The sequence below is a fragment of the Dendropsophus ebraccatus genome, chromosome 2 (genome assembly GCF_027789765.1).
Source record: "Dendropsophus ebraccatus isolate aDenEbr1 chromosome 2, aDenEbr1.pat, whole genome shotgun sequence".
Lineage (NCBI taxonomy): Eukaryota > Metazoa > Chordata > Amphibia > Anura > Hylidae > Dendropsophus > Dendropsophus ebraccatus.
The window spans coordinates 181,513,297-181,538,007 of record NC_091455.1 but is presented as its reverse complement, the minus strand read 5'-3'; the positions used below and the strand labels follow the sequence as shown (position 1 = coordinate 181,538,007).

At 39.9% G+C, this 24,711-nt stretch overlaps 1 protein-coding gene across 1 annotated transcript in view; it reads right to left on the bottom strand.

Moving 5' to 3' along the window:
- Window positions 1-19,180, bottom strand: part of LOC138783756 (sodium channel protein type 5 subunit alpha-like) — a 317,116-nt gene extending 297,936 nt beyond the window's left edge. The window contains exon 1 of the mRNA XM_069958852.1: window positions 19,095-19,180. The gene's annotated coding sequence lies outside the window, so the exon portion shown is untranslated. The remainder of the gene's footprint in view (window positions 1-19,094) is intronic.
- Window positions 19,181-24,711: the final 5,531 nt, after the last annotated feature.

The following is a 24,711-nucleotide window of genomic DNA, read 5'->3' as shown; positions in this document are numbered from 1 at the left end:
CACAATGAGTTAATATTAAAGGTTATCTATGATAAGAATAACATGGATGCTCTCTTCCATAAACAGCACCATGCCTGTTCAATGGTTGTGTGTGGTGGTACATCAGGTCATCCCTTTGTAAAATATTCTCATATTCTATGAAGGGTTTACATCTCTAAACCTTTATATTATAGGCTGAAGGTTCGATTACCATGTACAAGGTTGTACATAGCAACAAAGGAAACCTAGAACATCAGGAAATGTATTACATTTCCAACAAAGAAGAAGAAACAAGCATGAGAGCACTTATGTAGACAAGGTCACACCGTCCCACCAGTATCCTCCAGTGGGCTCATGTTCTGACACAGTAATGCGTCCCCTAGGTCAAGCAAAGAACACCATTTGGAACTGACCAAAATCCCATTACTTGCCATTACTGTGTATTTTTTATGGGCCGATTCACATATAGGTCCCACACATGATGCTGATGAAGATGAATACTGCTGTAACATTGGCAGACGACTCCTGATGGTGTTCTGTCTCTTACCCCCGCCCAGCCCGCGCTCCCCTGCTACTGCTGCCACTCTGCACTCTCTGCTGCAGTTGTAATGCTGCCCCTAGGGAGCCTGCTCATGCCCTTGACAATATTTAAAGGGAGAGTGTGCTTTACCTAATCTATCCCTTTCCAATCTTAGCTCTGTTTCCTGAAGCCTGAGCATTGTTGTGGTATCGGGTGTCCAGTTGCACAGGTGTTCTATATGTTATCCTGCTTCCCTGTTATCCTGCTTCCCTGACCAGTGTTCATCTTCTGGTTCCCATCTCTGCCTGATCTCTCCCGTACGACACCATCTCTCCTACTACCAACCCAGATCGCTCACCCAGCCTTTTTTCTGCCCGCCTCTATCATCTTGTCTGTTGGTGACGTTTCTTGATCCTAGTTGACCATGCTGTATGTCCTACACTGTGGACTATGCCTGACCCCCTGGACACCATGACCATCCTTGTGGAATAACCTGGTGTCCTCCAGTAGCACGTATCCAGCTTCTGCATCTTGGAGCAGGATAAAGGTTGAAAACTAGCGTAGTCCAAAGCCAATTCAGCTCAGCTGCACAATGGGTCAACATTAGTGATGAGCGTACTTACCGAGTGTTCAGGCTCATCCGAATCTAGATGTTCGGCATCTGACTCACGATGGCTGGAGAATATGGAGATGGCTAGGGCTGCATCCAACTTCTGTAGCCGCTCAGTTTTGGACGAACCTAAGCATTTGGTAAGTTCGCTCACCACTAGTCAACACATTGTCTTGCAACAACCCACATTACTTACAACTTATGAAAGAGCCTCTACCCCCCTTCTTAAGAATACTACATTGTTTAATCGTTTCTAAAACATAAGACAATAAAAAAGGATTCAACATAAAATTATTAGACACACAAGCATGTCCTCTAAGAGTAATAATAGTTTTAAGCACAATTCAAGCTATAATCTAAAAAAAAAAAAAAAAAAAAAGGAATGAAAGAAAATGTGCTATTTTTGCTGCTCACAGTTTGCATCGGCTTAAAACACAGGTATGGCAATTGTGATGTGATAAATTCCCTTGTGTTCTCTGCGTGTATAATCCCTTCCCCCTTGTGCCCATGTTGCTGTTTGATTAACCTGTGAGCTTTTTTTAGCAGTTGTTTATAATGTGTTTGCTTAGCTAATGAAAGGAGCAGCAGAAAAGCAGGGATATAGCGTATACTGTAACCTAGGATGTGTGCACCCATAGTTATATCATACATGACTACTGCCACAATAAGTGCACCACTGATACCAAATACATAGGCATAGTAAACACAGCAGTTACGAGGGAAAGTTACTTCTTCTAGATTCTTGTATATTACCAGTTGTGTAAAGTAAATAGCAGATGATAAAAGAATACAGCTTTTGGGTCATGGACTATTTAAAGCCAGTGGGAGTAGTTGTCGCAGACCTAGAGGCATCAAACATAGAAGGAGTGCTAGTAGTATTTTTTTATCCAGGGGCGCCGCTGCCTGTCAAGGCTTGGGATATATATACACATATTTATTTATTTATATATATATATATATATATATATATATATATATGTATTTTTATTTTCAGCCGTCAGTTATATCTCCTACCTGCTGCAGTAAGGTATTGCATTTTTTCGTTATCATTTTTGTATATTTCATGTACACATCCTTTCAAGGCATTCAAGGGATTAAATCTACAAAAATTATGCATATAATATACAAAAAATATACAAACATACAAAAAATATACAAAAAAATGCAATAGATTACTTAAAGGTGAACCAGGCCCAAGTCCCACCAAACGAAAAAAAAAAGTCAGTAAGTGTGTGTAGAGGGTTAATAATAAACAACCTAAACTCAACTGTCCTCGTGCCTCTGTTGCGTTTCTCCCGGATCTCGTTGACAGCCACCGCTGACCTGCAGCTCTTCCCGTTCGGGCAAACGATCAGCGAGCTACAATATTGCAGCTGGAGTGTACGAAGTATGACAAAGTCCCAGTGTTGTAAAAATAGTCTTTCAGCAGTACAACACACTTTTGTAGAATAGATAAATCTTTAGTACAGACTCTTAATACTTAAACTCGTGCTTAAGAAGGTGCTTGGAGAAGTAGAGTAGAAGAGAGGTATTTGTAGCTGTGCTTGGAGAGTTGAGTAGAGGAGAAGAGTTTGTCGAAGGAGTCCAAACCCAGTGTGGCAATGTACTCTGCCAGAACTTGGAGAGATATACTTTGTAGTGAAAAGTTTACTTGTACTTGTAGTTGTGTTTAGACCGTGTCTGACCACCTTGTGACCTTGTGTAGACCCGTCCTGTCAGGGTACTACAAGCCCCAGCTATGGTTATCTGGGCTTAGCTAAGTGTCCGGGGGTGTCCCAGTTACCTGGGTAGGATACGAAGACCTTGTTTACAGTAGCTTTGTCCTATCCAGGCTAGTTCCTCTTGTGTTCAGGATACTGCCCTGCACTTTTTAGACGTGTTTTCGGCGTGGGTTAGGATGTTCCTGGACTCCTCTCTCTTTAAAGTGATCAGCACTGCATACTGAATGTAGTAGTAGTAGTGGTAAAATAACTGGTTGTCTCTATCTGCATCTGCACATCTGAATCAGCCAGGCCCTGGCTTAACTACAGCAGGAACAGTAGGTTTTTGCGTCTTGTCTCTCTAAGAGACTGGTGAGAACTGACTGTGCACTTCCTCCACCAGTGTCTCCTCCTACAAGGGCCTAAAGTAAGCTTCCCTGTGAGTGTTGGGGATGAGTGTGTGCATAAGAAAGGAGAAAAGAGATAGGTTAGAAGTAGAGAGCACCTTCTATTGGTCTAGAATAACACATGGTACACATAAAACCTTAACCCATTACTGACTTCAGCTGTGCAATACATAGAAATATAAAACACTGACATCTAGTGGCGAAACTGTAAACTACCTCATTACCACTTTTAACCTGAAAGAGGAAGCTTTTTGAGAGGTGCAAAGGAGAGACAAAAACACCTGTGGTGGGACATCACACTGGCAACAGGATTATTACTGGTTATGATTAGAGAGAGGTCAGAACATGCAGGAAATCACAGCTTGCTGTGTATAAGGCTAAGTAGCCACAGACCACAGTCCATGGCAGTCCATGCAGACCCTGTCCATCACCAAAAGCCCCTACAATAGGTAGGCTATAGCTAAAGCTTTGGCTACCCAGGCATGATGGGAATTGTAGTTTTGCAACAGCTGTAGGGCTGAAGTTTCCCCATCCCTGTTTTAAAAGAAATACAAGCATTTATTAACACAAACTTGTCAGGCAACATGACAGGTCCTCTTCCAGGTGACAAAACCTAATAAAAGTCTATAATCATTCTAATATGTAGGGGCAGACTGAGTAGATGAAGGTGTTATTACGCAGTCAATTACATATTATAAAATACATCTTTTATGTCCAAGATTGCTGGAATTTTTGGGATCGTCCACGAAAGCCATACGCTGACTGACATATCGCTATGCCCCTTTGATGTGGAAAGTCTTTTGCATATATCTCCCATTCATCTCCCCCTGGATTAGAACATATAACTCATTCTTTTTTTTCCCAAAGCTTTTTTGTTTGACAGTGTGACGGATAGTATTAACAGCTGCTGCTGTGTGGTCATAGGAAGCAGAACAATGTGAGAACCGCGACAACAACATTAACATGAGACAACAAGTCAGCAAGCAACCCAACCTCTGAGCCTTGCAGCCCTGCACTGATTGATTCCTGGAGCTCGTGCACAGGGCCCTGGTACGGCGGCAAGTGGCAGCTGTCGTCAAAACGTGTGACAGGCAAGAACGCAGCCTTTCCTTCCCTGACTGGGGAATAAGCGGAAATGCCAAGCGCCCTATGGCACGCCGCGTTCCACCTGCCAGGCTGCAGGAACTTAACACTTCTGTCTCTGGGCTGGGATATCGCTGATCAAAGTTCATTTGATGTGTCTTTTTAGATCAATTTAATACATGGATGACTCAACCTCTCTAACAATTCCATTTTTTTTCCTTTTGAAGACTTACACCGATTGATACTCCTGAGCTGGAGACTATAGTGTTCTCATAGATCTTATGGTGTAAATACATATATTTTATGACTTCCTCTTCTAAATCTCACTTTTCTTAAAGGGGCTTTCCCAACTTGCAGAATAATCCCCTATACACAGGATAGGGGATAACTATATGATCACGGAGGGACAGGTTGTGCATGAAAAGAATGGTGAGCATGCACAACCCACTGCTTCACGCTTATGGCTGGCTCAGAACCCACTTCATGAGATTGTGGGTGGGAGGGCAACTGAAAACCTGTCTTCGCTATGGTGAAGACAGATTTCTCTTAGTGACGAGCAGATAAAGAAGTAAAGAAAAACAGTCTTGGGCTATGATCAAACTTCGGGAACATAGCGTGCAAAGGCGGCTGTCTCATAATATTGGCAGCTGCTAATAATGATCATGTTCATTATTAGCGATCATCAATATTACAAGACGGACGCTTTCCCTGCTGTTCACACATTGTTGAAATGACGGCAGTTTTTATTGGACAGCCATCATTTAGCGGCGAATAACAGCTGTTACTTGATAGTAATGGCTGTCATAAAACAATATAAACAACGTCCGTTATTATAAAATAAGGGCCGTTATATAGAATTGTAAAGTGCTGCAGAATCTGTTGGCGCCATAAAAATTATTATTATTAGTTGTCATTAAATGATGACCGTCCACTAAAAACAGACGTCATTTCAACAATGTGTCAACATAGCCTTATAGGTGCAGAAGGAATCATATTTCTCTGACAGAATACATTAGAGTTTCTTAGATTCAGTTGTACGGTTGATTTTGTGTGGAGCCGTCATACAACCTCAGGGCTCTTATAGAATTCCCGTATAAGTAACTGGGGTCTTTGGGCAACTAGGTATAAGTAACTAGGGTCTATGTTGACATAAAATCTGCTCCTATTCTGTATCTAAATCAATGGTCATTCTGCCCAAAACCACGTTGGGCACTCAGGACGTTGATTTTTCCCATTATGTGCATGAAACAGATAGGACCATTAGGAAACATACTCGATACAATGGATTTTTAATGAAATGACAATAAAGAAATGATGAGGTTCTCCACCCTATTCTATCCATTGCTCTATAGTGCCCCTATTCTGAAATAAATCATCTTTCGTCCAGGATACATCCCAAAAGTTTTGATTGGTCTGGGTTTGGGTCATTAAGACATTTCAGTCCAAAAATTTATGTTAAATCCATTTAACATTAACAAATGACAGCAATATGATCACAGAAGTGCAAATAATAAAAGAAATCATGAGAATGTACAGTATACAGGCCCCAGTATTGGTGTGAATACTGGACTGCACATTACATAGCATCAATGCATGTTCTGCTGCGAGTGGGCACAGCAGTTACATCACCATATACAAACTCTATACACATGAAATTTTTATTTATGGCTGTACAATGGACATCTAAACTATAGTTTATTTAATATTTTATGCAAGATGAGCATATTGGTTGTATAATGAAGGTTATGCAATCTACTATGTATACTATGTGAATCCATTTCTTACCACTATCACTTGCTTTCAGTGAAAGGGATGGGAATATTTTATAGGTTCACTAACGTTCATGCTACCATTCTATCTATAGTTAGCAACAGTGTATTCATTTAGCCTACAGATGATTGCATAAACCCACTAAAATTGATATATGGTTAAAGTAAGTGGATGGACAAGAGAGCAGTATATGTTTTTGGGAGCGTAGAGATGACAGAGGCCGCTGTACGCCTATATAATGGCATCCATCTGTGGTTTGTCAAATGTATAGGTAAGGCAAGTACATCGCAAAACAATTATAATCTTTAAAGTGACAATCTATATGGCCCAATGAAACCTGTAAAGTCATGTCCAGCAGTCCAGTGATGTCTGAAATGTGATGGCATGTGGAGGCCAGGTAATGGACACCTGACCTGTATACTCACCTTAGCCGCAGGCTATAAAAGCTGCATACCTAAGAACCAGTCACGTCATCGATTGCCCACAACAAAGTACTGGACTAAAGAGCTACTCAAAGCTACGCACAGAGGAAGTACAGACCTGTTCGGGGTTAAATGGCAATAATGATGGATTTCAAGTTTTGCAAATATGCACAACGAAAATACCCTGAGAAATTGTAGTAAAACATCTTATATACGGTGAAAGCTTGGATTACAAGTACAAGGCCTGAGGGCATTCTGCAAGGCAAGCTAATAATTAAAAAAAAAAATTGTAACTCTGTAAACAAGCAGGTGAAGTGCCTCAGTATGTTAATTTTTATGTTTCTCTTCCGGACTATACCCGATGCTTCCCCGCATGGGGTGCCACCATCTTGCCTACATGTGACGCTGGATGGTGTATGACCGCTGATTCCCTCTGACCCCTGAATTGACCCCTTCACCGATAGCTGCTCTAGGCAGCCGGCACTAGCAGCAGCAGCAGATACTACCAACAGGTACCAGCACCACCTGGGGAGTCATGTGTGGAGGGAGACTTAACTGATTAACCCCTTCTTTACTGATAGTGTGTTCTTTATCGAAACTGAGCACCTTAACTACTTTACTTTTGGGTTGTGGAATGAATTGTCTGCATTTCAATTATTTCTAATGGGAAAATTAGCTTTGATATACGAGTGAATTGGATTACACGCACATTCTCTTGGCGAATTATGCTCGTAATCCAACGTTTCACTGGATGTCCTTTAAGTGGGAACTTTACCATAGGCCGGAAGGTTTCCCTAGAATGCAGATACAATAGGTAATAGATACAATGGACTGAAAAATGGTGTTCTAGAACAGTAGTCCTCTCAGGGAAGATGACAGCATATACATAGTATATCATGTCACATGACATCTACTGATTGATTGATTAAAATATTAATTCATATATATGATATAAATAAGAAAGAAATAAAATGTAGTTTGATTGATGTAGATATAAGATAGATAGATAGATAGACAGACAGACAGACAGACAGACAGACAGATAGATAGATAGATACTAGGTTGAACATGATGAAAGTATGAACTAAAATCGCAGTAGTAATGAGATATGTAATGTACACCAAGAGAACTAATTGTTACCTATATACAGAAGCCATTTCAGGAGCTAAAACCCTAATAGAAGGAAACAGACATATTACTAATGCTTTTAATGCACTCTCTATGCTTATAAGAAATTATAGGATACGTGTAATATGTTCATAACCTGTATGGCCAAAGTGTAAAGGGAGCACTGCAAAATGCTGCAAAACCTTCAGATTAGATATGACATGGAGCCAGATACCAGAAGTCCATCACCTGGATAAGTTGTCCACATGGAACCATCATGTCTAATGAGTGAAAACCAGTTCTCACCTTGTCATAAAATGCCCACAACAAAGCACTAAACTAAAAATCTTCTCAAAGGTACACCCAGACCTGTTCAGACTTATAAGCTGGGTTCACACTATGTATATTTGAGGCTGTATTTGTGAGGCTGTATAGCAACCAAAACCAGGAGTGGATTGAAAACACAGAAAGGCTCTGTTCACATAATGTTGTAATTGAGTGGATGGCCGCCATATAATGGCAAATTTTTGCTGTTATTTTAAAACAACGGCTGTTATATTGAAATAATGGCAGTTATTTACCGTTATATGACGGCCATCCACTCAATTTCAACATTATGTGAACAGAGCCTTTCTGTGTTTTCAATCCACTCCTGGTTTTGGTTGCTATGAGGACCTGACTTGAGGACCAAATACTGCCTGAAATATACAGTGTGTGAACCCAGCCTATTAAACAGCAAGTATGATGGATTTCAAGTTTTACAAATATAAAACAACAAAAATGAAATGAAACTGTAGTAAAACATCTTATATATGTCCTTCAAGAGCAACATTAACCACCAGGAGGGTTTCTTTGAGGTTTTTTTTTTTAACTTTCTTATGTAATAAAGAATGCAGAAACAATAGGTAAGTAGATATAATGGAAGCTAGACTGCACTGGAAAATGGTCTTCTAGAGTGGAAGCCCTCTAAATGATGGAAGTGGTAATAATTGTCATAGGACATATGGTTTGGATAAAGTGATAGTCTTCCCAAAAATAGAGAGAGAGAGAGAGAGAGAGAGAGAGAGAGAGAGAGAGAGAGAGAAAAGATAGATGGAGAAAGATGGAAAGAAAGATAGATAGATAGATAGATAGATAGGAGATAGATAGATAGATAGATAGATAGATAGATAGGAGATAGATAGATAGATAGATAGATAGATAGGCAATAGATAGATAGATAGATAGATAGATAGATAGATAGATAGATAGACAATAGATAGATAGATAGATAGATAGATAGATAGATATCACACGAAAATCCAAAGCACTCCAGCATAAGGTGAAAAAAGGTAGTGGTTTATTACAAAAATGTGCTTATGCTGGAGTGCTTTGGATTTTCGTGTGATACTTGGGGATCCCCCTAGCCAAGGGATTTGCATCCTACTGCACCCGCTACACCTGTGAAGAAGTGCGGCTCCTTTCTCCTCTGTACCTCGATAGATAGATAGATAGATAGATAGATAGATAGATAGATAGATAGATAATAGATAGATAGATAGATAGATAGATAGATAGATAGATAGATAGATAGAAGAAAGTGTAGATAGAGATGAGAGATAGATAGATAGATAGATAGGAGATAGATAGATAGATAGATAGATAGATAGATAGATAGATAGATAGATAGATAGATAGATAGGAGAAAGTGTAGATAGAGATGAGAGATAGATAGATAGATAGATAGATAGATAGATAGATAGAGAGATAGATGATAAATAGATAGATAGATAGATATTGTAGATAGATAGGCGATAGAGAGATAGATGATAAATAGATAGATATTGTAGATAGATAGACGATAGATAGGTGAAAGATAGAGAGATAGATGATAAATAGATAGATTGATAGATAGATAGAAGATAGATATATTGATAGATAGATAGATAGATAGATAGATAGATAGATAGATAGATAGATAGATACCAGGTTGAACATGATGAAAGTATGAACTAAAATTTAAGTTGTTGTTAGAGACATGTAATGTACACCAGAGAACTACTGTATCTAATTGTTACCTATATACAGAAGCCATTTCAGGAGCTGAAACCCTAATAGTAATATCACTAGCTCCTTCTAATGCTTTTAATGCACGCTTTATGCCTATATGAAAACTAAATGATAGGATACGTGTTTATTATGTTCATAATTTCCTATGAACAAAGTGTAAAGGGTGCACAGAAAAATACTGAAAAACCTTCAGTTTAGGTATGACAGGGAGCCAAATCCAAGAAGCCCATCACCTGGGTGAGTTGTCCACATGGTAGAACCATTCATGTTATCCATTGCCTACCACTAAGTACTGGACTAAAGAGCTACTCAGAGAAGATCCAGACCTGTTCAGGGTTAAAAGGAAAGACTCTTACCTGCTGTTATGCTCCCATTGGACCTGCTGTTATGCTCTCATTTTATTACCTTCATCCTCATAGGTTTGGGGCTACCACCATCTGCCCGCCCCTCTTCATGAATATTTATCCGCTGCTTTGCAGTGATGAGCAGCCAGGGTGATGTCACTGCAGGGCACGGGATAAATATTCATCCGGCAGTCCCGCCCCCAGTGGACCTGACGGCCTAACTAAACTTGTAATTAAATTAAAGATTTAAAAAAAACAGCGCTGAGGAGGAAGGTGAAAAAATTACCTTCATTCTCAGCATTCCGTGCCCTATGGGAACATAAAAGCAGGTTAGGTCTGTTGGTTTCCCTTTAAATGGCAAGTATGATGGTTTTCAAGTTTTACAAATATGCACAGAAATAATACCCGTACAAATTGTAGCCAAGCATCTTATATATGTCCTTCAGGGGAGAACACGAACCACCAGGAGGTTTCTTCAAAATTTTTGAAACTTCTCATGTAATGAAGAATGCAGATACTATACATACTGGAACCTGGAACTGGACTGGACTGGACTGGACATGGTCTCCTAGAGCAGTGATTCTCAACTCCGGCCCTCAACTACCCCCAACAGGTGATGTTTTAAGGATTCTCTAGACAGTGCTGTCTATGAAAAAGTGTCCCTTAGTACATACATGGCCATTAAAATAAAGGGTAGATACGAATGCAAAGCTCCCCATGTAAGGTCATCAGTAATAGCAAGTTTCCAAGTTGAGGCAAGCCAGGCAAATTGGGGGCCGACTCCATGGAATCAATAGAATTCCAAAGAATCAATAGAATTCCAAAGCCTCCAGCTCCAAGGTAAATGTGATACAAACTGCCATGACTAAGGAGCATGACGCCTTGTCTTTATGGATGTCGATATCCTTGTTTTTTTAATATAATCCAATAAACTAAAACTTTTATACATTACCTTGTGAGCTGGAGGCCACTTTCTTCTTGGAATTACATTATAATAAAGAACGTGCTGATTATTTTAGGTGGTCAGTGGGTAAAAACCGCAAGAATTAAAAAAATATATATAAATATTGGCCCTTATAAGATAAAAAAACAATTTCTATCACATTTTTGTAGAGGTACAAAGAAGCAGCTCGAAAACAATGAGTGAACATAACCTAAAGGTGTAGAAAAATAAAATAAAGATCTAAAAAAATTTTATTAAATATTTTTAACACTATGGGGGGGAGGGGGATTTATCAAACTGGTGTAAAGTAGAATTGTCTTAGTTGCCCCCGGTAACCAATCAGATTCCACCTTTCATTCCTCACAGATTCTTTGAAAAATGAAAGGTGGAATCTGATTGGTTGTTAGGGGCAACTGAGCCAGTTTCACTTTACACCATGTTTGATAAATCTCCCCCTACGTCTACTAAATGTAGAACACTTGATTTCTTCTGGATCAATGCAACCCATCTGCTCACATTTTGTGGTCTTAACTAACATGCAAACAGGATGGTTCAGAAGTTTGGCCATGCTTACTGCAAAGACCTCAGCAATAAAAATATGTGACATAATCTAAAATACCCTATTAAAAAAAACCCTATTAAACTATCAATGTCATTCAGAAACACTCTAGCCTGTCCAAGTCTTTAGCCATGTTACGTGGCCGTGCCAAGAACTATCAAACTGAACTGGCATTTAAAAGCGGGAAAAATCTCAGCTACATCTATGTATGGAGATATCTCAGATCCCTCCAGCCATGTGTATGAATTTAATAGAAATGGGACATTGCAAAAAAAATATGAACACTAGTTAGTGTTAAGTGAATGTCTGGGATTAGAAAAAGATGGCGGCTTTACTCCAGAAAACAGTGCCATGTTTGTCTAATCTTGGCTATCACTTTAACCTGTCGGGTGGTAGAGCTGCTATGTATGAACATAGTAAGGGTATTACTAATCTAGTTTTGCATTTGGTACATAGTAAGAATGGTTTTGATCTCAAATCTTCACATACCTATCAGCTGCTGCATGTCCTGCAGGAATTGGTGTATTCTTTACAGTTTGACACTGTGCTCTCTGCTGCCACCTTTGTCCATGACAGGAACTGTCCAGAGCAGGAACAAATTCCCATAGAAAACCTCTCCTGCTCTGAACAGTTCCTGTCACGGACAGAGGTGGCAGCAGAGAGCACTGAGTCAAACTAGAAATAATACACCACTTCCTGCAGAATATACTGCAACTGATAAGTACTGGAAGACTTTCTAAGAACAGTTGAAAAAATAAATTGCCGCAGTACCCCATTAAATCCTGGATTTTGATGAAATTTATCATGTGCCTCTAACCCCCTTTTACAAAGTAATCTATAGTAAGGATTGCTAAAGCACAACAGGGCTTGGTCGACAAAAGAAATTCTAGGGGTCTGAAAAGGAGCAAATTTCATATGGGACCAAGTGGAGTTGGAAAGAACAAAATCGTGACATTTTCTATCAGACTGCTTAAGTACAGAGTTGTTCTCCCCTATAGCATTGGTCCACTTACAGGAGAAGTTCGGCAATAATTTTTATTAAAGTATTGTATTGCACTCCAAAAGTTATATAAATCACCAATATACACGTATTACCGGAAATGCACATAAAGTGCTTTTTTCCCTGCACTTACTACTAAATCAAGGCTTATCTTCCTGGATAAAATGGTGATGTCACGACCCGACTCCCAGAGCTGTGGGGGCTGTGGCTGCTGGAGAGGATGATGGCAGGGGGACACTGAGGGATACAGGGCACTGGAGGGACACTGAGCATCCCTCTGCCATCATCCTCTCCAGCAACCACCACCCGCACAGCCCTGGGAGTCGGGTCGTGACAACACCATTTTATCCAGGAAGTGAGATCACCATTTTATCCAGGAAGTGACATTACCATGTTATCCAGGAAGTGAAGCCTTGATGCAGTAGTAAGTGCAGGGAAAAAAGCACTTTATAAGCATTTCCTGTAATAGGTGTATATTGGTGATTTGTATAACTTATGTGGGGCAATACAATACTTTAATAAAAATTTTCACCGGACTTCTCCTTTAAAGGAAAACTCCTGTAAAATTCAGAAACAAGAGTTATGAGATCTGTTTCAAAACAGATGTGGAGCAGTTGCTCAAAACAACCAATCAGATTACAGCTTAATTTTTGGGACAAAAAAAATAACTGCTGAAAAATAAGACACTGATTTACAGACAATGAAACAGATTTATATGGCGGCTCCTCTCCTTAGAACACTCTCCTGTTGAGGGGGAAGCAAATACTATAGATACATTAACTGTGAATATTTTCATTGTCCAGGTATCATGCTCCGTGTTGTTCATTGATCCTGGTCATCTCTTGTTACAGAGCAAATACTTCAGATTCCAGGGAATACTGACAATTCTCTCAGGGCGGCCATTAGCTCAGGATCTTCATGGCCACTTATATGTGTTTTTTTTTCTGCTCTAACATTGTTTCATTTTATCGGTGGGCAGTGTCACCTAGGTGGTGCTTCACGGGCTCCATCTCCCAGGTGGGTAGAGAGCCTAACTGGCGTAATGTCCCACCTAGGTTCAAACGATAAAATTAAGCGATTTTAGAGCAGAAAGAAGACACCGAAAAGTGTTATACAGGTGTATATTGAATGTGCAGCATCTAAGCTTGTGCATGGTGGGGAGAACCACACATAGAGTAAGGGGGTGACAATATCACTTTAAGATACACATCAGTGGTGGGGAGGAATGGTGGATACACCTGGACCCTGGTATTTAAAGCTGGCAAATACAATAGATAGCAGTCTGCTTGATCGCATAACAGCTATCTTTCTCACTTCTTAAAGTCATCTGCATGATCGGTTCAGCCATGCATGGATATGTTTTCACTGGGGGAAGGCTAGTAACCCACTATGAGATGTGTCTCTCCTCGTATCTGACCTAGAACTAAAGGATCACGCAGTTTAAACTTAACTGTCTGATCTTTTTATGCTCAACACAGTACAGATGCACATTAGATGCCAACCTTAAGGCCCATATGTCACCTAGGAAGAGACCAATGTTATAAACAGTAAGAGGAGATTTATCAAACATGGTGTAAAGTGAAACTGGCTCAGTCGCCCCTAGCAACCAATCAGATTCCACTTTTCATTCCAAACAGACTCTTTAGAAAATGAAAGGTGGAATCTGATTGGTTGCTAGGGGCAACTGAGCCAGTTTCACTTTACACCATGTTTAATAAATCTCCCCTAAGTGACGGTGAGAGGGGACCCTGTTAGAAATTCTGTTCTGGGGTCCTGTTACTGAACTTAGGTCACCAAAGCATTCTCTGCTGATCTAAGAACGGTTCAGAGGTCCCAGCGTTACGGCCATAATACAGATGCTAAAATGCACCCACATTACATCCACATCAATGAAGCCTATCATTCCAAATACTATTTCCAATGGAGATTTTCCACCATCTCACTGTTTTACATGATCCATAAAGCTGATGGGGGCATTTACACATTCTATACAGTTGGAAGGATGGAAGATCGTGAGCTACAATAATAGGATCCACTGTGTAAACCATATGATGTAACTATAGCTCTTAAACGGGTATCGCGGCCATTAACACCAATCATCTATCCATAAGAATTGATCACTGGTAGACCGGTGGGGGCCATTCTAGAGCAGGAAAAGCAATGAGGAGGAGTTGTATGGAGCAATCTGTGGAGGTCCAAGTGGACAGACTCCACCCCCCCCCCAACCCTACTACTTCCCCCAGCCCCCCCCCCCCCATCATTACTAATAGACATTATCATTTAAATTTTAATCATCTTATAAACCCCATTTGGATAATTACAGCCATTTAGTGTAATAAAACCCATTCGGTATTCAGAGGCCATGTTACACCGGTAGAGTACAACCTCTCACCCCCTTGCACAACATTGCGGTTACACACGGCTGCCCAATGGCAAATTATTTTTCCCTGGTTAAGCAACTATGCCAGTGTGCTTAGAGTGGAAAGAACATTGTGAGCTAGACAATGCAATACAATCTGGACTAAGTCAGCATATAACAGGTGCAACACTGCAAAGGTCTCCCCAAAACACCATACTACCCTAAATTCTGACAACACATGAGCCAAACAGGGATTTGACACCATTTCCAATAAATTTGAACTTTGAGACATAAACTGACATCTAATATTAGCTGCATTGTCAGATGTTTTAGAAATTACTTAAAGGGGTACTGCAGCGAAAATAGTTGTCTTTCAAGTCAACTGGTGTCAGAAAGTGCCAGCGATTTGTAGTTTACTTCTATTAAAAAATCTCCAGTCTTCCAGTACTTATCAGCTGATGTATGTCCTGCAGGAAGTGGTGTATTCTCTACAGTCTGACACAGTGCTCTCTACTGCCATCCCTGTCCGGGACAGGAACTGTCTAAAGCAGTAGCAAATTTCGACAGAAAACCTCTCCTACTCTCCAGACTGGAAAGAATACACCAATTCCTAAAGGATATACAGCAGCTGATAAGTACTGGGAAACTGGAGATTTTTTTTTAAAAGAAGTAAATTATAAATCTCTGGCACCAGTTGATCTGATTTTTTGTTGTTGCTGCTGGAGTACCCCTTTAATAAAATGCAATAGGTTAGCGTTCGCCAACCTGTGCTTCTCTAGAGGTTGCAAAACTACTACTCCCAGCGTGCCAAGACAGCCTTTGGCTTAGCTACTCTCCTGTGTAAAACCACAGACAACAACAAGGAGGTATCACAATAAGCTGTGTCAGCATTGCCAAGTAATTGCTTCTCATGATTACAGTGTTTCCCTATGGGAAAAAGTTGCAAACAACCTTGAAGCTACCCCCCCCCCCCACCCTCAAATTTGACCATGGTCAGCTGCCCCTTTCTCTCTATACAGGTTTAGTAGCCGTGTAATTTTACGGTGACTTTTGTCTCATTCCTTATGTTGCTGGAGTGTTCCCTTGACATATAAAATTGCAAATCAATAACTACATGATAATGTTCCAAATCCTAATGAGAATTCAGAATTCTGAAAAAAATAATATTTTTGCTCATCGTAAAAAAAAATTTTTAAAAAACTACGTCTGCTGTGACAAGGCTTGACATTGTTCTCTCTGGACATTTCCTCATAGTCTTAGCATGATGGATAGCATAGAAATGAAAGGGGTGACCAAGCTGATTATATCTTATAAGGGAAGAAATAGTGGATTACAGCCATAGTCGTGTCTGTGCAGAGAACGCTGCGGCCCCAGGGGGACTAATTTGTGCCCCTTGTGAATGGTCAGGAGAATGGTCAATCCCTGACCTGAGGGGGGGGGGCTGAATAATCCTAAATAAGGCCCATAAAGGAGGCGAGAGGGGAGCGCAGGAAGCAGACAGCCATTAACATTCCATCCACCTGTTCTTGGCCTGTGGATATATTTGGTTGATGTACGAAAAATACTGATCCTTCCAGCTAATTGATCCAAATCTCTCCTGAAATGAATCTGCACTTTTCCAGTTCCAAAACCAAAGTCCCTTTGCAATAATGAAGGCAATTACTTTGCGGGCTCCAGGTCTGGTGCTACGCATCCAGTCTGATTTCTAATTATTACAATGATACAATCATTATCAGGCATGTCAATTATAGCCTCTATAGCAGGGATGGGGAACCTTCGGCTCTCCAGCTGTTGCAAAACCACAACTCCCATCATGATCTAGACAGCAGAAGCTTTAGCTTTGGCTGTCGAGGTCATGATGGGAGTTGTAGTTTTGCAACAGCTGGAGGGCCAAATGTTGCCCATCCCTGATATATATATAAATATATATATCACCAACCCAGCATACTAGAACAGCCTACAATACAATATAATAAAGTGTTACGACTCCTGATCAGATCTGAGCACCATCCCAGCAGATGTCATTCCTATATGACTCCATATCTGTGATTTTTACATGGGACTGCAGGTGAGGCTTCTGAGCTAATCAAAGAGTTAAATGACCTCAGTAGTCATTGTGACCACCATGAAACTACATAAGTCTAGGGCTGTACTTTCTAAAATGGGCTGCTAAATCCCCCCTCATCCCTACTACTTATGTAATACTATTATAAAGAGGAGAGAGAGGAAACCTAATACCGTATTGATAATCCTCCGGTTTGCTGTATGGCAAAGCAATAATCAATCTGCACTCCGCACAATACAGTCTGATATGATGTCCTGTCCATGTCCACTAAGTGTTTTCTTAAGTGAGTGCATTGACTATTGACACAAGACTAAGGGTTATATCAATCATCAGAGTCAGGATGCAAGCATTATTATTACTATTACTAATATATATATATATATATATATATATATATATATATATATATATTGAGGGGCTTATGTATTTGGCTGACCCATCCCATATACTCACATTAACCTTACCTGAACAAAACTGCTGCTAAGTCTGATCATAAGTGATGGTAATAATAAGCATAAAAGTATTAATAACCTTACGCATCCTATTGGGCTTCACAGAAATGGCAGAGCATTTGTTATATATAGAATTATTACTAAAAATATAATAAATGTGTTCATATCTAGTCATAATAACATAGTAGTACTAGTTACACTAGCATAGTATTACAGTAGTATTACACCACTAGTAGCAATGACATAACCCTGTGCTTCCTACTATCATACATGATCAAAATAGAAGTATGATGATGACTGTGGTGAGAATAATAGTAGAATAACCAAAGTATCATGATAGCTGTAATAACAGTACAAATAGTTATAATAATAGAATCATAATTATACGATTATAATAATATCACCAGCAGCAATGACAGACACATCTCACTGAGTCATGCTATCATACTATACTATGGCAGTAACAAAAAAAAGTATAAGAGTAACAATCAAAATAAAGCAGTGATAGTAGAAGTAATAATATCAATACTAACTATAGTATAACAACAACTTACTACTACAAGAGTAATATTATAGTTGCTATATATAATGAGAGTATACTAATAGTAATCCTAATGGTGTGCTTAATACTATATAGTAACTATAAGGGTATAACATCTATAATATACCTAGCAATAATAATATTATAGAAGTAGTAGTATAGCATATATATATATATATATATATTATAGTAGTATATATAGTATTTAGTTTTATATATATATGTATATATATTACAGTGGTATATATAGTATTTATTATATAGTTCAAATGTTGGGCAGAAGTTATAATAATATTCCTAATAATATTTTATATATATATATATATATATATATATATATATATATATAATAGTAGTATAATGGTATGGTTATAATAATATCACTATAAGCAATGACACATCCCAGTGAAATAGTACTCTATAATTCTCTGCTATATACTAATAATAAACTTTTACCAGTATAGTAGTAGTAGTGTAAGCATAATAATAGCATGATACAACATATAACACTACACTAATAGCAATCACACTAGGATGGTATAGCATGGCTAGCAGCAATGACACATCCCATTAAGATATAATATAGTTATAAGTAATACTACAAAAAAGTCATAGTAGAAATAACACTGGTCACAGTACATAGGAGAGATAAGACCAGCACAGCACCAGTCCCCACCCCAGCATGGATATAATAATAATATCACTAGTAGCAATGACAGACACAGCCCAATGAATCAGACATTAACCTAGAGGATGAGATCAATGCAGTGAGGGCAGAGCAGCCATCCAGCAGGATAATTCACTTACATAAGCACATGGGCAGGATGAGCTCTCTACTCAGCAGCTGGAGAACTACTTCTGCCTGGTTTTTGCACCCATCCCATGTAATCTAATTGAAGAGTAATTATTCTAGAGAGCAAGAAGCTATGTGCTAATGGGATTTATTACTCCATCTTACAGCTGGATGGAGCAAACTCTGATGTTATAGGGGTCCTCTACCTTCCAGACACCTAGTATAAATCTATGGTCTATGTCTTGCCTCAGCTCCAACTTTTTGGATTGACAGCTTAAAGGGTTTAATGCCATTGACTTTAGTTGGGGGGGCACTTATTCTGCATGGGACAAGAAGAACCCCCAGAAGTCAATGCTTCTTTATAAGCAAAAAAAGAGGCTGAGATACTTACAGTGTTTGTCCAGAATATGAGGATAAATTCTAGAATAAAGTCCACAGCCTGTTCTGCTCTAGCCCTGGGGTTTAAGTCCAGTATAAGACCCAGCTCATGTTGTTTTAGTGGGAGGCACACATAAAAAGAGGGGGAGTCCACCCCCAGCTGCTGTTGCTGCTCTGGATCTATACACTGGGAGGCTTTGGTTGGTCCAGAAGGAGAAGAGGAGAAGAAGAGGAGTTTACCTGCTTAGGCTTGTGTGACCCTGGGAGGATGTGTTTAGGATGTGTGATCTCTGCTCAGCAGCTCAGGACTGGGCTCAAGGTAACCACTCCCTTACAGTGAGCCAGGCAGCAGCTGCAGAGCTGGGAGGTCTCTCTCTCTCATCACACACCAACAATTGGTCATCCAAGTTTTTGATGGAATTCCATGTTCCCTCCAAGAGTGACAGTCCTGTGCATGAATGGGGTGAAAGGTCAGACCCCAAAAAGTCCTGCTGACACTGCTGGAAGCCAAACCCTAGGACTCACCATCTCCAGGTTACTTTTATTACTTAGCACAGAGCAGGTTAGTAATAGTCAGAGTATATGCCTTGCATCCAGCTTCCCCACAGTATATGCCTTGCATCCAGCTTCCCCATCAGGACTTCATTCTTCATCCAGAATCATCCCAGAAGTTCCATCATAAGAAAACTTTACAACAAGTGGTGCCCAACTCTGGCTGTGCTGTGCTGAGGCTGTGCCCCCAGCTGAGGATGGCATCAGACTGCTTCCCTGCCACCCAGATATCACCAGCTCCAGTAATGCCCAGCGCAGGTGTGAGCTGCACATGTGATCACACAATAGGGACAGCAGCAGCAGCAGCAGCAGCAGGGACTCGTCACTAGGAAGATGCCAGGCAGCAAGAAGCTTCTCCAGGCACTCCCTACCCTCAGCCTCCCACAGCAACCGGCCGAGAAGCGGCTCAAGGCTGGAGCTAGGTCGCCACCTAGCGGTGCACAGGGGAACTTTCCTGGTTAAAAAAATATTTTACCTATAGATTATAAAAACACTCTATATACACCGTACTGTACAGATATATGGACTATATACAATATAAACTTTATATACACTATACTGTACAGACTCTATATATACACAGTACTGTACAGATATACAGATGCATAGTCACATACACACTCTATATACAATATAAACGTTATATACCCTATACTGTACAGACTGTATACATACACAAAGTACTGTACAGATATACAGATGTATAGTCAATATACACACTATATACAATATAAACTTTATATACACTATACTGTACAGACTGTATATATACACACAGTACTGTACAGATATACAGATGTATAGTCACATACACACTCTATATACAATATAAACTTTATATACACTATACTGTACAGACTGTATACATACACAGTACTGTACAGATATACAGATGCATAGTCACATACACACTCTATATACAATATAAACTTTATATACCCTATACTGTACAGACTCTATATATACACACAGTACTGTACAGATATACACAGATGTATAGTCAGTATACACACTCTATATACAATATAAACTTTATATACACTTTACTGTACAGACTGTATACATACACAGTACTGTACAGATATACAGATGCATAGTCACATACACACTCTATATACAATATAAACTTTATATACACTATACTGTACAGACTCTATATATACACAGTACTGTACAGATATACAGATGCATAGTCACATACACACTCTATATACAATATAAACTTTATATACCCTATAATGTACAGACTCTATATATACACACAGTACTGTACAGATATACAGATGTATAGTCACTATACACACTCTATATACAATTTAAACTTTATATACACTATACTGTACAGACTCTATATATACTGTACTGTTTATACTCTACGCACTATATAGACTATATATTGAGACTCTAAGCATTGTATAGATATACAATAGTTATAGTATACAGACTCTCTATATATATTATATTCTACAGATGCAAAGCACTATGCAGACTCTATATGCACTATACTTTTTATATAGACTATACATACAATATACCCTATGGACTATACACTATACTGTATAAACTCAGCATACACTATACAGTGACGTCTTTATATACACTATAGTCTATAGTCACTATACTGTACAGAGTTTACTAACCTTGCAGGCTCTATATACACTATACTGTAAGGACTCTCTAGACACAATGCTCTGTATAAATTATACTGTGCAGACTTTAGGCACTATATGCTCCATCTAGACTCTATATACGCTGTAGTGTACAGTTTATATACAGATTATAAACACTATACTGAGACTCTCTTGACACTATACTATGAATAAATTATACTGTGCAGACTTTAGGCACTATGCATTCTATATACAGTGGTACCTTGGTTTAAGAGAAACTTGGATTGAGAGCGTTTTGCAAGAAGAGATCACAGTTTTTCAAAATTTTGACTTGGTGTAAGAGCATTGCTTTGGTTTAAGAGCTCCCTGTACTGGGTGGGAGGGCGAGTGTGTGAGGGGTATGGTCTGCATAGCGGGGTCTACAGCACTGTACTATGGCCCAGGAAGTCTCCCCACCTTCCAAATCATGGCAGATCCACTTCAGGCTGTAATCTCTTCATAGCTGTAACCCCTCTCTCCCCGGACATGTATGTGCCCACATATGTCCTGCTCATTCCTTCATGCTCCCTGCAGTCTCTGTCAGTCCTTGTGTGTCCCATCTTCTCTATTCCTGCTATAATGTGCCTGCGCTCACACTCTGCTATACACACTGCTGCTATAATGTGCCTGCACTTACACTCAGACATTCACACTGCTGTATAGAAAAGTCTCTGTCACTGTCCTCCTGCACAGCTCTGTGATTCTCACTTCCTGATTGGTCCATGCTGAACCCCCCCCCCCCTTCCCCATTGCTGTCATGTGACCACACAGACCTCTGGCAGCAGCCCTGATTCTCTATTCTCGCCTGTTGTACTACACTACTGCATTATGGGGATCTGCAGTTCCATCCTATATCTACAAACTGCTGCTGTTTCTTCAGGTTTATTCCCTTACTATACATTATACTCCACATGCTGATTGCTATACTGTACAGTGACGTATAATATCACATATTCAGCTGTTTCTCATTGTTTGTTTCATCTGTTCTACATCTGTTATTCATAATAAAAAAATAATTATTTTGGGCTGTGGGACCAATTGTCTGCATAGCAGTGATTTCTTATCTGAACATTTTCTTTGGTTTAAGCTTGGATTTGGATTACAAGCAAAGTCCTGGAACAAATTATGCTCGTAATCCAAGGCACCACTGTACCATATATGCTATAGACTCTATACACACTATACTGTACAGACTGTTCAGGTTATATACAGATTATAAACACTATACTGAGACTTTATAGACACTTTACTATAGACTCTATATACAGTACACTATGCTATACACACTCTATATAAACTATACAGACTCTGCAACCTACAACTGTCGCTAAACCTATGGCACATGTGCAAGAGGGGGCGCTCAGAGCTCTCTATGGACTCTCGCAAGGTGGGTTGGATGCTAATGGGGAATCCAGGACAGCTACACCCAATACCCCAGCGAGCGAGTGCTCCTTTCAGGTGTATGTACATGTGCATTCAGTTCACAGTTTGCCATCATAATACTGACATATCTTTTCTGGATTTAAAGTGTACCTGTCACTAAAAATAACTTTTGACATGTCACCAGGCACCAGGCATATCAAAAGTTATTGATTGCAGCGGGTCTCACTGCTGACACCCGCTACGATCAGGAGATAATGCCAAAGAGAAGACGCGGCAGCAGCGCCATCCACTCCCCGGCCACCTGCTCTGACCATCATACCTGATGACAGGTATGGTTTAAAACTGCAGGTTATACCAGGTCAGTAATAAAAACATTGTATCTGAACATCTTGATCTTATATTGACTGTCATCAGGTTGCCATGTAGTTTCAAGTAAAGCCAGGTCACTAAGTGATGTGATTTTCCCAGAGAGAAAAAAAATTACGGTAAGAAAAAAAAATACGGTAATCATCCATGTAAAATGTGCATCAAAAAAAAACGATGGGATAAATTTATGAAGACTAAGGGCCCTTCTGTAAGCTAGCGCCGATCTCTTAGATCAGCGCTTGCTTGCTGAGCCCATACACTGCCGATAGCCGGACAGCAACATTAGCGATGTCCATGCAGCCCCTGTAAAAGAATAAACTCCTGCATTCCTCTCCATGCTCCCTAAAGTCCTGCTAGCTTTGGCCCACTCTGGCACTGTGTGAAGTCACACTCCGCTCAGCCAATCACTGTTCCGGTGATTGGCTGATTTCCCTTCATGTACTTAGTAGGAAGCTTTTTTTATCAGAGCACAAAAAACATCATATGGCTAGGTTTATATTTTAAAAATAATTTTTAATAACAGCTGGCATTCACACAATGGCCGCTATTGTTATGGAAGACGGCGGCCATTTTCACATGGTGTGAACCTAACCTATATATGGTGGAATGTAATCAATGTTCACTATGTGAGGGGCACTAGCTGTAAGCCTAAGACACGGCGGTTCCTGGAGCTTTTAGCTGACATCACTCAAGTGTGGGAATGCAACATATCAGGAGTGTCAGCACCTCTAGTTTCTGAACATGCGGGTATCTAGCTTTTGGGTGTTTTTGACTTTGAAAAAGTTCAGTCGTCTCCTAGGGGCGTTAATATAAAGCAATGGCTCCATACATATCCAGGCCGGTACATATCTCGGTCATGTTACCTTACCTGACGCTTCTTAGGTAAAACAGGGTATTGGCTTAGCAGAAGGCGCAGTTTTGCTCCAGGAACGTGTTGCCTCTGGGATCCCTCAGAGCATATAGTCCGGGTTTACACTTAGTAAGACACCAGCCGTTCTGTGACATGGCCGCATCACAGCACCGCCGCTGTCTGTGAAGTTCAGCCCGGGCGGTGCTGCATTAGCGGCCGGATGAACTTTATTTCTTTTTAATTGGTATGCAGGTGCATTCGGGTGTGCCCGAATTCCAATTACCTATAGCAGACAATGGAAAGCGCAGCTGGGGCCACATTAACATTGTCTGCACTGTCAATTTTTATCGGCCGCTATTCATTGAACAGCTGACATGTCAATTTTTTTGTACAGAATCCCGGCCGAAGTGTATACTTCAATACGATCGGCAAATTCATTAAATAATGGCCGTGGTTGCAAACCTGTGACTATGGCCATTTGTTAATGATTTTTTACATTGTGTGAGCGTAGCCTTAAAGGGGCTGTTCACCCCCCAAAAATTCTTTCAAATCAACTTGTGCCAGAAACAGAAAATTCCAGAGATTTGTAATTTACTTCTACTAAAAAATCTTGAGTCTTCCAGTGCTTATTAGCTGCTGTATGTCCTGCAAAAAGTGGTGTATTCTCTCCAGTCTGACACAGTGCTCTCTGCTGCCACCTCTGTCCATGTCAGGAACTGTCCAGAGCAAATCCTCATAGAAAACATATCCTACTCTCCAGACTGGAAAGCTGATAAGTGCTGGAAGACTTGACGTTTTTAAATAGAAGTAAATTACAAATCTCTGGCGCT